The sequence below is a fragment of the Pelodiscus sinensis genome, chromosome 23 (genome assembly GCF_049634645.1).
Source record: "Pelodiscus sinensis isolate JC-2024 chromosome 23, ASM4963464v1, whole genome shotgun sequence".
In the NCBI taxonomy this organism is placed as follows: domain Eukaryota; kingdom Metazoa; phylum Chordata; order Testudines; family Trionychidae; genus Pelodiscus; species Pelodiscus sinensis.
Window position 1 is genome coordinate 17905080 of NC_134733.1, and position 16388 is coordinate 17921467.

General features: G+C 44.7%; 1 protein-coding gene across 7 annotated transcripts in view; it reads left to right on the plus strand.

The window, feature by feature from the left end:
• The window catches only part of MIB2 (MIB E3 ubiquitin protein ligase 2), a 144553-nt gene that overhangs the window by 57988 nt on the left and 70177 nt on the right, over positions 1-16388 (plus strand). The window lies entirely within an intron of this gene.

A 16388-nucleotide genomic window follows, 5' to 3' on the forward strand; every position in this document is an offset into this window, starting at 1 on the left:
GAACATGTAAACTTTCAACCTGCTCTGGAGTTCAGGGTCTTGCGCTGTACCCTGTCCTGACAGCTGAGTGCCTGGGGGCAGTTCAATGGGCGTTCGGCCTGCAAGAGTCCCGGAATCAGGCCCACACTCTGTCCTGCCTCTAACAGCAAAGGGTCCCTGGATTAACTGTGTGCAGGAGCCATCTTATTAGTGTTTATAAAGATGTTGATCGTTCCTGTGCCTATGGGGGAAATGTTCACAATTATGTTTGTTACGAAGCATCCCACGGTATGTCAGGCTGTTCTCATTGATGTGCCTGTTCTCATTGATGTGCCCAACGACTATTGCTGTAACCTGTAACAGGTGGACAGAGCTAGGGCCAGCTGCTGGGTACAGGCTGTCATGGGCAGCAGACTCCCAGCTCTGTCACAGCCTCTCTGACACACCATGGAAGTGTCACTAAACCTCTCTGCAGCTCTGTTATCCATCTGAGAAAAGGGGATTTTAATACTGACCTATTGCTGCACAGAGGATGTTGAGTCTTAATGTTACCAGAGCTTTGGGTGACTTGCCCAGGGATGTATGGGTACCCAGTGTCAGATTAAGGAGAAGAACTCGGAAGTATTGGCTTTCTCTCTCCTTCCCCCCGTCTCCTCCTAGCACTCCTTCTTTCTAACCACTAGCTCTCATTGTGGAATGAGGGTCCTTACTAGGGATGTCAAATCCCCTTTACAATTTTAACTGGTTAAACTATATGTTTAACTGGCCTGCATGTCACAGGCAGGGGGATGCTGAAGCAGTCCTATGCCCATGGTGTAGCGGGGTGGGATGGAGCAGCCCCATCCCCACCTGCTCCAGCTGAACTGGGCTGAGTGCTAGTTAACCAGTTACCCCAGTAAGCATGCTGGTAACGCAATACTTACCAGTAACCGGTTATCCCTTTATATCCCTAGACCTACTGTCTATAATGCTGCCTGCAGTATTAACAAAAGCTGTTCTTTTAGGGATTCTGGCATAGGAGGAAAAGCAGCTGTTCCCAACAGTCCTTTTCCACCTGCCTCTTCCTTCAAGCTTAATCAACTCCTGGTCCGGTCTTGCTATGCAGGAGCCACCCAGCACTTGGGATGGGTTTGCTAAGTAGCATTAGTGACTAGGGATGTATGAATTTAATCGGTTAACGGACAAGCTGATGCTTATCGCTTTCTGTTACAGGTTAAATGCTGCCCTGCAGGCACGTGCCCACCAGCTCTTGGGTGCTGGCCCCGCTCCTGGGGAGCCAGCTGTTGCTCCACCTTTTGCTGTAGAGCCCACAGCATGGAGTACCTGGCTCCTGGGGAGCTGCGAGAACACCTCTCACCATCCTAGTCCTACCCACCTATCCATCCCCCAAAATGGTTAACCATGCAACCACTAGGATTTTTTAACAGTTCCACAGTTACTATGGCTTTTTTTTTTTTTTTTTCAGCAGCGGTTTGACATCCCTAGTAGCCAGGCATGGAGTTTGATGCATCACTCTGAGTATACTTGGATCTTGCCAGTTTGTCCCAGGTGCTACCAGATAGGACTTTCTACACGAGTGCGAAGTTCATAGAACCATAGCAAATTAGGGCTGGAAGAGACATCTAGTCCAACTCCCTGCTCAAAGCAAGACCAACCCCAACTAAATCATCACACCCAGGGCTTTGTCAAGCCAGGGCTTAAAATCTCCATCCCTAGAGGATTTTACCACCTCTCTAGGGAATCCATCCCAGTGCTTCCCCACCCTCCTAGGGAAATAGTTTTTCCTGATATCCAACCTAGACCTCCCTCATTGCAACTTGAGACCGTTGCTCCTTGGTCTGTCATCGGTCACTATTGAGAACAGTCTAGCTCTATCCTCTTTGGATCCCACTTTCAGGTAGTCGAAGGTTGCTATCAAATCATCCCTCACCCCATTCTTCCGCAGGCTAAATAAGCCCATTTCTGTGGGTGTCGGATGTAAGATATTACTGTCCTGAGTTGGGAGGCTTTTAGATGGACTTTGCACTGGTGTAAATGGTTGCACAGGGTGCAGGGCAATGGAGAATCTGGCCCTGGGTGTATGAATCATGCTTGTTAAGTGAGGGAGAGGATGAGGGAAGTAATGTCAAAGGAATGCAGACGGCCAGATTGTGGGTGCACTGCACCGAGTGCAAGAAGAGCCCTCCTGCAGGCGTTACAATGGCACACACAATAAATCAGCATAGTCCCTAGTGCAGTCGAAGGCCTCTCTGTGGCCTTCATTCATACTAGTATCCAACTTCCTCACAAACTTCGATTTAGTTATTCCCACAACAGTCCTGTGGGGCAGGGCTGGTGTCCCCGTTGTACAGTTGGGGAAGCTGAGCAACAATGCAACTTACCCCTGGTGTCAAGGAAAGCCTGAGGTGGAGCAGGGACTTGAACTCGTGTCTCCCAGATTGTCAGCTTATGCCCCTAACTATTAGGCCATCCTTCCACTGAGTGCAAAACTTGGAAGGCCCGGAACCCTGAGGCTGGTAGTGGCATAGCGAATGAGGTGTTACCAGTCTGACCTGTAGCTGAATTCCATAATCTTTTTGGGTGAGGATTTGCCCTTGTGAACCAGTTACCCTGACCTCCATTGACCCATTCTTCTCCTTTTTGTCAGCATGAATGTTTGCATTATTATATTGAGTGTTTCTTAAAGCTGAATGTCTCCTGGTGAGTTACGCAATAGATGTATCAATGACTTACTGTACCTTCTTCCCTTGCGTGAGAGTGGTGTGTTCTGGAGTCAATGGAAGATCCTTTTGCGGGATGGCAGCAGCATGGGGAATGTCCATTGCTCCAGCAAAAGGGTGCAAATCATTTGGTTTTATTGTGTCAAAGGAGACGGTCTCTGAGCTGGGAGGCGCGTGTTAGCCGTTAAGAATAGAACATGTCTCGTGGTTGCATTAATATGACAATCCAACCAGATAATGTTGTGAAATGAGCTTTGGGATTCCTGCAGTGTGTTCTCTCTCTCTCTCTACATTATAATAATTAGTCTCTTGCAACACTACAGGGAAGTACTCATTCATCCCTTTCAGCAGAGCGCTTTAGAGCTTAGCCATTACGCTGCACGATCCCAGATCCAAAAACAATTACTATAAATGGCTGTGCTGATACGCATCCGCTCCAGCGCGCCAATACCCGTGGACATGCAATGATTGCATAGGACATGGCTGTATTTACCATGAATTCCTTGCTTGCCAGCTCTGCCGCCCTTCCTGACCCTCATGGGGAACACCCAATAAGATCCCCTTTACCCCATCTTTTTTAAATCAAGGTGGCTTCTGGGCCGTTTTCTCCCTGTCTCCCCATGTGTACAGAAAGTGTGGCCTTTTCTGTGGATGCTACATGGAGAAGGAGGCAGATGTTCTCATAAAGGCCATCATACAATGTGAACCGCTGAACTTCTATTGATGCCAGAGACAAAACTCCCCTTGATTTCAGTGGGATGGCACCATTAGCAAGCATCTAAAGCAGTGTTTCTCAACCAGTGGTACGAGTACCCGTAGGTGTACTCAAGAGAAGTCTGGGGAATAAGTTACCACAACTGAAATTTGGAGAAAACTGAATTTTTGTTTTAAGTTTTATAGCGCTTTATAATTTTTGTATTTTTTACACCCCAAAATGTCATTGCCTGCCCGGCTACAATTAAGTTGTTTAAACAAATGTCTTGCAGTAGTAGAAAAAAAAAATGGTGTGTCTGAAAACTGTAGGTACTGGGGGAACTTATACATTTTTTTTAAAGGAGTACGTAATAAAAAAAGATTGAGAAATACTGATCTAAGGGATGCATCCTAGGCCGGTTAGCCCTGAATTACAACAGGGCTGTTTTTATGCATGTCAATTTGTAAAGATCCAGTGTCCTGTGGCTGGGCTGTTTATTTTTCACTTTTTAACCAAGAATTTTTCAGGTTTTGTAGCATTTTAAAATTGGCACCATCCTCTCACGCCAGCCCTTGTGCAGTTGCAGGGGCGGAAATCCCAGGGGACCTCATCAACCCAAGTGAGAGACGAGAGAAAAGTCCCTGAAACATTTTTCAATCATTTATTTGATGCTGGACTCTGCAAAAGATTCTGGCTTGGATCCCAGGATGCAGCTCTGGACCTGTATTTTTGTTTGTTTGTTTGTTTGTTTGTCACTTCTCAAATCCCAGAGTGGATGGATACCTCCATCATGTGACGTGCTGTACAAACACATATGACAGCCTGCCTCGAAGAGCCTGCAGTCTAAGACAGAGGTGGGCAAAATCAGACCCAGGATCCAGCCCATCAAGCACTTCTCTCTGGCCTGCCCAGCTGATTAGCAGACATTGCATGCTTACACCCTGCAACATGTGTTCATAGAATCCTAGGCTCAAAAGGGAAATATGGCATCAGAGTGCTTTTTGTTTGTTAGTTTATTCATTTTGATTGAGTTACACTGCAGGACTTCATAATGTAACTGTGAGGTACACATTTTATGCAATGACTGACACAGGGAATTTGCAGAACAATCTGAAGCAAATTTACAAAGAGATGCTTTGCAATTTGGGAATAGGAGAGACTGGGTACCACTTTGTTTTGAGTCAAGAATTCCATGACTTAACGAGTGTAGTCCCAGGTTGGAAATGGAACAAAAGCTCTCATTTTTTGAAGGGGAAGGAGTGGAGAGAACATAAGTAGCCAGAAAAAGAGATCCCACTTGGATGATACCTGGAGGGGGAGGGGGAAGGACGGGGTAAGGCATAGTGCCTCTCTTGAACATCTGATATTTGAGCTGCAAAAGCTCGTGGCCTAGGTGAAGGAGTTGCCTTTCCAAAGACCAAAACCTGCCTACTTAGGAATTAATGAACCCTGAACAGTACCAATGGGAAAGCTGCAAAGAGAATGCTGCTTTTATCTCTCCTTTTAATTTTATTTCCCTCTGTAAGGTAGAGGAGGGAACCCTCAGCAGCTCTCCAGAGACGTGCAACATGTGCATGTTAAAAGGAGAGTGTAACCGCTTGTCGGTTTGGTTTTTTTAATAAATAGGCTACAATAGACTTAATATTTAGAGACTCTGATCTCCTTTTGCCTTCTGGATGTGAGGATCTTTTGATTGAGAATTAAGAAATGAACAGTCCCTAGCATATCAGCGCTTTGTTTTCAAGCCTCAGGCAATGTACTGTGATGAGCTCACTTGCATGTTAATTAGCATCAGCCCTTAATAAGGAAGCTGTAGAGGGAAGCACCCACCGGAGACTGCAGCATCCCTTCATCTTGGGTCAGTGGACCTGTTACCAGTAACTGCTAGTTCTGTTGCACCATCTCCTCTCTTCCACCTCTCTTCTGCAGTAGTAGTAGCCCCCTGGGGTGGATTTGAATGTTGGCATGTGTGCCTGACAGCAGAATGCAGTCCCTTCTATGGAACTGCATCTGCTTTCCAGCGGAGGTGGTTCATTTGACACGGGACATCCCCCTGTTCCCAGAGGCCAGTGTTCCTTGTAAGCTGTGCACTTGTGCAGCTGCTCAGGAGAGATTCCAGTGCCCTAGCCCAGCTAGGTTTGTGTTTCTCCAGGTGGTGCACACGTACACATGCCTTGGTGCATATGACAAAATTTATTCTACATATGCATGGAAAAGATTAGAGGGAACATTGCCAGGGACTAGTAGTCAGCTTTCTGGGTTTCTTCCCATCCTGACTCAGCTCTGTGTGCTTGGCCCCGGGATGTCCCCATTGTTATGACTCGCCTGTGACTTTGCAGATGAACAGTGCTCCATAAATAGCCCGTGAGATGTGTTCACCGAGTGAACAGCCATCCACTTTGCCTCCCTCGTTGGACCTGAGTGTATCAATTCTGTGGCTAAGCTGAGATGAGACAGGCTCATGCGTATGTGTGATGGCTCAGTAATCCCATGGTTTAAGAGGCCCGAAGCACCCACAAGCACACCGCAGGATCCCAAATCAGCTTTGGAAATAGACCCATAATACATATTCACCTGCTGATCCTTTAAGCCCCTAGAACAGTGTTTCTTAAACCGTGTTCCTCATTTTTCTCAACAACTTTTCCCCGGCCTCATAAAAGGGTGTTTATGGTGTTCCTCATTAAAAAAAATTATTGTTTAGTGTTCCTCAGTCTTAAAAAGTTTAAGAAGCACTGCCTTAGAAGATCTTAGTTCCCAGTACTGCCAGTGGGCAATTCCAATTGTTACTCTCGTAACTTGACTCTGGTAGCACCTGGATATTGCATGTCCTGGGACTGGTCAGCACGTTACTAGCTGCTCTAGGAAGACACAACAGGTTCATGTACGATTGAAGCTAGAGTTTGCTGGCTCCTGTGCTTCTAGCCAGGCTCTTTGGAGTTAAGCATGTCAGAGCGCTTTGCCTACACAGCATCCCTCGACGCTTGTGGGGTGGCTAGACCAAGCCCTTCTGCGCTAGGGATTCATCCAAATTAAGCTAATAGACAAGGAACGTGCTCCCCTCGCTGCTCTTTGGTCTCCGCCTTGAATCTTAGTGATCCATGCATTGGAGGTGTGAGCTGCGTATTTCTGCTACACTTCTGTTCAAAGATCCACTGATGTCTGTTCCTCCCAGATTGGACTGCGAGCACTCTGGAGATTTTTGCTGCATTCAAAACTAACGGGGGGTGAAGTCTAGCCTGCAGGCTCTCAATAATAGCAGTGTAACCAACAGCGCTTTCCATGCACGGTTATTAATGGCTTATCTGGGTGTTGAATTGTAGAGCTAAAAACATCCAGCTGGCTTAATATGGCTTGTCAATAAGAAAATGTGGTGGTTTTTGTGAGATGGAAAATCTCCCTTCTCTTTCATAAACAGTGTGGAACTGATAAGCCATTGCCCTGAGGAGCCTTTATCTGCTTGATAGGTTTCCTGTCTGAAGATGGAGGATTTATTTTAAGGTTTGTAAACAGAATCATATAATTGTGGGACTGGAAGGGACCTCAAGAGGTCATCTAGTCTAGTCCTCTGCACTCAAGGCAAGACTACTCTAGACTATCCCTGACATGTGTTTGTTCTAACCTGCTATATGGCCAGGTCCACACTAGGGGACAAAGCTGAACTAAGATACACGACTCCAGCTGCGGGAATAACATAGTTGGTGTCAACGCATCTTAGTTTGAATTTCTGCACAGTGCCCACTGTGGGCGGTTGACTTCCCTTACTCCTCATGGCCTGGTGCAGTGCTAGAGTCGACGGGGGTGCAATCAGTAGTGGATTTAGCGCAGTGGTGGACAACCAGCGGCCTACGGACCCCCTCCTATCTGCCCACTGAGATGGAGGGCCACTCACGTGGCCCACTCACTGGTCTTGGTTGCCCCTTGTTGATTTAGTGGGTCCTTACTAGACCTGCTAAATCAAACCCTGGGAGATCGAGCTCCACAGCACTGATCTCTTGGTAAGTGGAGACAATGTCTTAAAAATCTCCATTGAGGGAGATTCCACAGCTTCCCTAGGCAATTTAATCCGGAGTTTTAGAAAAACTTTCTGACTCTCAAGTTGGTTAATGTCCAACCTAAATCTCCCTCGCTACAATTTAAGCCCATTACTTCTTGTCCTATCCTCTCAGGTTAGAGAACTATTTTTCTTCCTTCTGCTTATAACAATCTTATGTAGTCAAAAAATTGCTATCGTGTCTCCACTCGGCCTACTCTTCTCCAGATTAAACAAACCCAATTATTTCATTCTTCCCTTATAGGTCATGTTTTCTAGACCTTTAATCACTTTTGTTGCTCTTCTCAGGACTCTCTCCAATTTGTCCACCTCTTTCTTGAAATGTTGGTCACAAAACCAGATGCAACATTCTAGGTGAGGCCTAATCAGCGCAGAATAGAGTGGAAGAAATACTACTTGTGTCTTGCTTACAATATTACTGCTAATACGTCTCAGAAAGATGTTTGCTTTTTTTGCAACAGTCTCAAACTGTTGACTCATATTTAGCTCGTGGTCTACTCTTATCCCCAGATCCCTTTTTGCAGTGCCTCTTCTTAAGTAGTTATTTCCCATTTAGCATGTGTACAGCTGATTTGTTCCTTCCTAAGTGAATGTTTTGTGTTTGTCTTTGTTGAATTTCTTCCTATTTAGAGCAGATAATTTCTCCAATTTGTCCAAACCACTGAATTTTAATCTTTTCCTCCAAAGCACTTGCCCCAATGCCCAGCTTGGTATCATCGGAAAACTTTACACATGTATTCTCTATGCCATTATCTAAATTACTGATGAAGATATTGAACAGCCCCAAAAGGATCCCTGTGGGACCCCACTCGTTATGCCTTTCCAACAAGACTGTGAACCACAGAGACCTACTTTCTGGGAAGGTCTGCGTTCACCTTACAGTAGCTCCGTCAGACCCACTGACTGTGGAGGGCAAAGGTGGCAATAGCCTGTGGGCCTGGGTGATTGAAAAGGGCCGGGGGGCCCCCCGATTGCTGCCACTACTGGCACCGCAGCAGAGCTAAGGCAGGTGTCCTGCCCGCCCTCACTCCGTGATGTTCCCGGAAGCAGCTGGCACAGCTCCCTTGGGGGAGCCAGGAACTGTGGCCATTGGTGCCTATGGGGGAAGTGCCTGTGGGCAACAGCATACAGAGACCCCCCTGCGCGCCCCCCCCCCTCATATCTAGGAAGTGGAGCTGTTTCTAGAGGGGTGTGCTCATCACTTTCAGGAGCTGCCCAAGGTAAGCACCGACCCCTCCTCCACACTAATCCCCTTTCCCTGTCCAACCCCCTCTTGCAACTTAGAACCAACACCTAAAATACCTCTCAGATCTCTCCTCTCCCCTGCCTTCCCATCCCCTGTCTGGTGCAAGTGAGTGAGGACGGGGGAGAGCCAGGGATGTAGGGAGAGAGGGGGCATAGAAAGAGCAGGGACAAGGCCTTGGAGAAAGGATGGGTCAGGAGCTGGGCAGGGGTTGGTGTAATATATAACAGCCTGGGCACCACTAAAAGGGTTAAATCAGGGTTGCTCAAAACCAGGGCTACTAGCGGGTGCAACAATGATCTGCCTGCTCCCATTAAAACCCAATAACATGACAGTCTCTGGATTTGCATGATTAGACAGCTGGCAGCCCTACGTAGCAGTCATGTGAAAGTGCTGGCCAAGCCAGTAGTTCACTGGGCACTGACAGCGCAGGTACGACACTCTCCAAATATCAAGCAAGCCACATGCCATAGGGGCCCATTGACTGTCCTGCCCTGGGGCCTGGAATTGCTGTGAGCAGGCTTGAGATTCATCTAGGTTGTATTTCCCTAGTTCCTGAGAAGGTCATGCAAGCCCATATTAAAAGCCTTACTAAAGTCAAGATGTATCACATCTGCCACTTCCCACTATCCTCAAGGCTTGTTACCCTATTAGAGAATAGGTGTTATTCCAAACATGGGCACTGACTTCCCCTCTAGCTGAGGGGTGTTCAACACCACCTTCCCCCACCCTCACTGCCTCTATTCCATCCCTTCCCCGAAGCACCCATCTCTCCCTACCTCTGCTCTGCCCTTGCCCCCATTCCACCCCTTCCTCCAAGCCTCTGCCCCCCACTCTGCCTCTTCTTGCCCATACCCACTCCCCCTTCTCCCTCTTGGAGTTTCCTGAATGCCATGTGGGATGGATAAGAGGAGTGCTGGCCAGCACTCAGTGACTAAAGGGTTAAACTGAGGTAGCTACAATACTCCAACTGAGGGCTATTCAGTGCAGAGTAGAGCAGAAGAATGACTTCTCGTGTCTTCCTCACAACACTCCTGTTACTTGATAAAGCATAGTTGATTGCTAGGTGTTACAGAGCAACTGAGAAAAGAAAAGATTAAAACACAGCGAAAAATGGTATCTTTTGGCTGTAGCTTAAATATGGTGAGTGGGAGAAGGAAGGCATGGATTCACACTGATAAGTTTAACGAAACAACCAAAGCAAAGAAAAATACCCTGATTGTGACTAAATATACATTTTCCCTTTATTTACTCCCAATCTCTTTATGGTCCAGTCCACTTCCATGCCCCGAATTCCTTGGAAGCATGGTTGTCCCACCTGGATTTAAATCATTCTTTTTCACCCAACTCCTGACTTAAAACTCACACAAAGAGAAACGGCAGCAGGTATATATTTACAATTTAAATTTCAGCACTATATCCCATTGGTTCTTCTGGCTCCCTGCCAACAACACCCTCTTGTGCAAGAGCTCTTGCGCAAGAGGGCAGTGTGGATGCGTGGCAGGGATTTCTTGCACAAGAAAGCCCTATGGCTAAAATGGCCATCAGAGCTTTCGTGCGCAAGAAAGTGTCCACACTGCCATGGATGCTCTTGCACAAAAGCACATGGCAGTGTGGATGTGTTCTTGTGCAAGAGTTCTTGCGCAAGAACCCGCCGGTGTAGACATAGCCAATGTGTTTTGTTTACACGTGCATTAGACTAGAAGCAGTGGTGGTTCCAAACATCATGCAGTATCCTTTTTCTAGGAACATCAGCCTGACACTAGTTGCCCGTATCCCAAGGACCACCTCTGTCTCAAACATTGTGGCTGTGTCTACATTGGCATCCCTTTCCGGAAAAGGGATGCTAATGAGACACATCACAATTGCAAATCCGCGGGGGATTTAAATATCCCCCGCGGCATTTGCATTTACATGGCTGCCGCTTTTTTCCGGCTTGGGGATAAGCTGGAGAAAAGTGCCAGTCTAGAAGTGATTCTCCAGAAAATAAGCCCTTTTCCAGAGGATTTCTTATTCCTACTTTCAAGCTGGAAAAAAGCGGCAGCCATGTAAATGCAAATGCCGCGGGGGATATTTAAATCCCCGCGGATTTGCAATTGCGATGTGTCTCATTAGCATCCCTTTTCCGGAAAGGGATGCCAATGTAGACACAGCCTGTCTGTCATTGGAAACTCAAGGCAGAAAGAGAATTCTCCTGCTGCTTGCACATCTTTCTGCAAATCACCTTGCATTATAAAACTAACAATCCAAAATTTCATCCCAAGACTGAGCACTTGCTCACACTCTAAGGAAAAAACTTGAAAGACTTTGCGATGCCGGCTTACCATGAACTATTTGTGTTACAGTAAATTAGAGATGCCCACTGAGGTAAGGGTCTCCTTATGCTAAGCACTATACATGAAAAACAAACAGTCCATGTCCCAAAAAGCCTAAATAAATAAGTTGGGCAAAAGACAGTTACGTATGAAAAAACAAGATAAAGCAACTTTCTCAGTCACACAGTAAATCTGTGGCTGAGCTGGGAATTGACCCCAGGTCTCTTGAGGCAGTCTAGTGACTTTGCAACAGGAATACATTTCCCCATGGGTTAAAATGAGAGAGGAAATAGCACTTCCTGAGGACTGTCTCAAATCATCAGGCCTAGAATAATCCTATCAGCCTAAAATGTTCATTGACAGAAAGAAGACGTTATTTTGGAATGGAAAAGCAATGCCCACGGTTTGTATCTGCCAGCCTTTCAACAGATGAGTACAGCCAGCTGCCCATGGATATGAAGTGGGGTTTGATTCAAGCTATTTCCTATTCTTCATTTGCCTACAATTTACATACGTTTAGCAACAGCTCTTTCAGACCAGATTGGCAAATGATGGAGGAAAGACAGCAGCAAAGTCTTTGAGAAATGCCTTATTGCATAATTCCCGATGCTAGATTTGCTGTGTGTATTTAGCTAGTAAGCCTCTTTTAACTGGGGACAAATTTGTGGCTGCAGTTTTAGCTTGTAGTTAACTGCAAGCGCAGCTCTTACTGTGTAGCCATCTAGGTAGCTGATTGGGTCTCCAAACCAGGTACTTGGGCATCTGAATCATGGGATTTACTCATATAATTTATTTATGGTGTGTAACAGGCCAATTCAAGGCTGGTTTCATAATCCAGCCCATAGTCTGAGTGGTTAAAGCATAGGCCAACTTTATTGCAAAAGCTGAGTAACAGCTTGCACATCTGGTTGCCTTCCTCTTCTTGAATAATAGGTATACTTATTTACCATAGCAACTTCTGTACCTTATTACACTAGCCCAGCTCTGAGCTGCTGGGCTTAAAAACTACAGCAGGGACATTTCAGGCTAACCCTCTGATTCTTCATCTAAAGCACGTGTTATACAGTGCATGCATTTCTCCATTTTCACATCCTGACTTTTTCCCCTCCCCCTCTTTGTTTTCAGCCTTTTCGTTTTTGACATTAGGTACGCATAGCTTTCACTAGCTCTGTACTGACTTACTGCAAGGGCTTGTGCAAACTGATGGAGAATGCAGCACTGAATTGAACAACAAATGCGTACTTAAAAAACACTGTCAAATTAAGAATACATAAATAGGGCCACATTAACCCTGGTCTGAGTGGGCCTGTGTGGCTGGAGTTAATGGAACGTGTATGGTTACACCAGAGCTCAACTTGCATCCATCTGTTTTAAAAATGCATTCCTCTCCCGCTTCACAAATAACATTTCCAGTTTATAAAAGGGAAAGATTTTTATACCCTACTGCAGTTTTTACCATGAAATTTCTATTTACATGGGTCTGGCTCTGTTCCCATTGAGCTCAGTGGCCCATAGATTTTATGGTGGTGTAGGACTGGATCCTTTTTGTTTTCCCTCTCAGCTTGGACAATAAAAATAGGTCGGACAGTAATACTTTGGTCTGGGCAGCAATAAGTTATCTGAGCTGTAACTGCCAACACGTGCAGTTCCATAGGCAATGAAATGCTACGGGGTAGATAGATTTGAAGATTTTTTTATGCACAGGTTGTCTAGTTTTGCATTAGATATCATGGAGGTGAAAATGCCTGGGCCCTCTCAAGTGCCCTCTTCGGTATGGTTCCCAGCAGAGTTAACAGTAGTACAGTAGTATCTGTTGGGAATGATTGGTCAGAAAAATCCCAACATAGCTCTTTTCTGATTCTATATTTGCATTTTAAAAAATACAGTAGAAGTATTGCCAGAATATATATTTTGCCTTAATAAAATGAAACCTCCTTATACTTTGGGGCCTTAATTGTCAAACAGTACTTTCCATTTAAGAACTATGTAAATGGCAAAGCAATAGGATAGGTCTGAACAACATACCTCTATTTTCAGTTGTTGCCATCTCTTGGTTTTACGTTTGGCTGATGACTTTTTGTTGGCTAGAAAGAGAGGATTAAATGTGATGTAGGAATGGAAGGATGAATGCGTGGGACCAGTAAGAAGGTGTATGGGCTTTTGTGTGTGGTATGGGTCTGATGAGATCTTTCAGTTGTTAAGATATTTGGTTCTGTCAGGTCTACACTATCAAATAGGGTTTGTTGTTGTTCCCTATTGTATCTGTTCTAAACTTTCTTAATTTCCATTATTTTCCTTGAAGTTTTGCTTTAATTTGTGTAATTGATCTTTCTTTGTCTGGTACAGTGTGAGCAAACTGCCAGTAAGAACTGCTCAAAGAACTCCTTAGCCCACGTTTCGAGTTAATTGTAATGTTGAGGGATGAGTAACGAAATATGTCACTTGGCATTCTCCCCAGGTCCTTTGCATCAGATCCAGGCAGCATGGTAATCTGCCATTTAAAAATAGGCCTTTTATGAACATCATTGGGAAGCCTTTAGAACATTCAAAAACACTTCCACTTAGGGTTGCCAGGTGTCTGGTATTGACCTGGATAGTCTAATATTTTCGCCTCCTGTCCAGTAAAAAAAATTCAGAAAATACCTAATGTCCAGTTCTTTCTGATTTTTTTTTCTCCCCCCGGCCAGGAGGTGAAAATCTCAGGTGCTTACCTGGTTCTGCAGGGGAGCTGTCTGGCCTGGAGCAGGAATACCAGATGGCTGCTGACAACCTGTTAGAGCCAAAAAGCCGCAAAAGCATTTCTTAAAGGGGCCACGCTGTTTTTTATTTTTATTTTATTTATTTATTTGCTTAACTCTCGGTGTCCTTTTTTTTTTTTCCTCTCAACAGAATTTTTTCCCTGGTGTGTGTGTGTGTGTGGTTTTTTTTTTTTTTTTTTTTTTTTTTTTTTTGAGGGGAGGATGGTGTTCGGTATTTTTGGCAACCCTATTTCCACTCTCAAAATCTCAGAGGGTTAGCTATGCTAGTCTGTAACTTTAAAAACAACTAGTAGTCCTTTGGCACCTTAGAAACTAACCAAAATATGTAGAAACATGAACTTTTATGGATAAAACCCACTTCATCAGATGAACTAGAGTGGAAATAACAGAAACCAAGATATATATAACAGCAGAAGTAGTACCTGTCAATTCTGGGACCTGTGTTAATGAGGCTAATTAAGTGGGCTGAGTGTGTCCCATACATAGCTTTCAATGTAGAGATGCAGATGTTAGACAGGAGAAATTGGCTTTGTAATGCACCAACCAGTTAATGTCTTTGTTCAAGCCCAGGGTAACAGTGTCAAATATGTAGATGAATTCCAGTTCTGCAAACACTCTCTATATTTGGTTAGTGAAATTCCTTTGTAGAAAAATGGCTACTTTTAAATCCATGAATAACCAACTGTTAAAATGTTCCCCTGCAGGTTTATGTGTTACCATTTCTGATGTCTGATATAGAATCATAGAATCTCAGAATACTAGGAGTGGAAGGGACCTCCAGAGGTCATTGAGTCCTGTCCCCTGCCCTCATGGCAGGACCAAATACTGTCTAGACCATCCCTGACAGACATTTATCTAACCTACTCTTAAATATCTCCACAGATGGGGATTCCACAACCACCCTGGGCAATTTATTCCACTGTTTGACTACCCTGACAGTTAGGAACTTTTTCCTAATGTCCAACCTAAGCCTCCCTTGCTGCAGTTTAAGCCCATTGCTTCTTGTTCTATCCCCAGAGGCCAAGATGACACCTTATGACATCCTTTTAGATATCTGAAAACTGCTATCAGGTCCCCCCTCAATCTTCTCTTTTCTAAACTAAACAAACCCAATTCCTTCCGTCTTCCCTCATAGCTCATGTTCTCTAGATCTTTCATCATTCTTGTTGCTCTTCTCTGGACCCTCTCCAATTTCTCCACATCTTTCCCAAAATGCGGTGCCCGGAACTTTACACAATATTCCAATTGAGGCCTAACCAGTGCAGACTTGAGCGAAAGAATGACTTCCCGTGTCTTGCTCACAACACACCTGTTAATGCATCCCAGAATCATGTTTGCTTTCTTTGCCACAGCATCACACTGCTGACTCATATTTAACTTGATGCACTATAACTCCTAGATCCCTTTCTGCTGTACTCCTTCCCAGACTGTCACTTCCCATTCTGTATGTGTGAAACTGATTGTTCCTTCCTAAGTGGAGCACTTTGCATTTGTCTTTTTTAAACTTCATCCTATTTATCTCAGACCACTTCTCCAATTTGTCCAGGTCATTTTGAATTATGAACCTATCCTCCAGATTAGTCGCAACCCCTCCCAGCTTGTTATGATCTGCAAACTTAATAAGTGTACTTTCTATGCCAATATCTAAATCGTTGATGAAGATATTGAACAGAGCCGATCCCAAAACAGACCCCTGTGGAACCCCACTTGTTATGCCTTTCCAGCAGGATTGTGAACCATTAATAACTACTCTCTGAGTACGGTTATCCAGCCAGTTATACACCCATCTTATAGTAGCCCCATCTAAGTTGTATTTACCTAGTTTATTGATAAGAATATCATGCGAGACCGTATCAAACGCCTTATTAAAGTCTAGGTATACCACGTCCACCGCTTCTCCCTTATCCACAAGACTCGTTATCCTATTAAAGAAAGCTATCAGATTGGTTTGACATGATTTGTTCTTTACAAATCCATGCTGGCTGTTCCCTATCACCTTGCCACTTTCCAAGTGTTTACAGATTTCCTTAATTACTTGCTCCATTATCTTCCCTGGCATAGAAGTTAAACTAACTGGCCTGTAGTTTCTTCTTTCCCTTTTTATAGATGGGCACTATATTTGCCCTTTTCCAGTCCTCTGGAATCTCTCCTGTCTCCCATGATTTTCCAAAGATGATATCTAGAGGCTCAGATACCTCCTCTATCAGCTACTTGAGTATTCTAGGATGCATTTCATCAGGCCCTGGTGACTTGCAGGCATCTAACTTTTCTAGATGATTTTAACTTGTTCTTTTTTTAATTTACCTTCTAAAATTACCTCCTTTCCACTAGCATTCACTATGTTAGGCATTCCTATAGACTTCTTGGTAAAGACCGAAACAAAGAAGTCATTAAGCATCTCTTCCATTTCCAAGTTTCCTGTTACTGTTTCTCCCTCCTCACTGACCAGTGGGCCTACCCTCTCCTTGCTTTTAATGTATTTATAAAACATCTTCTTATTTCCCTTTATTTCCGTAGCTAGTTTGAGCTCATTCTGTGCCTTTGCCTTTCTAATCTTGCCCCTGCATTTCTGTGCTGTTTGCCTATATTCATCCTTTGTAATTTGTCCTACTTTCCACTTTTTATAT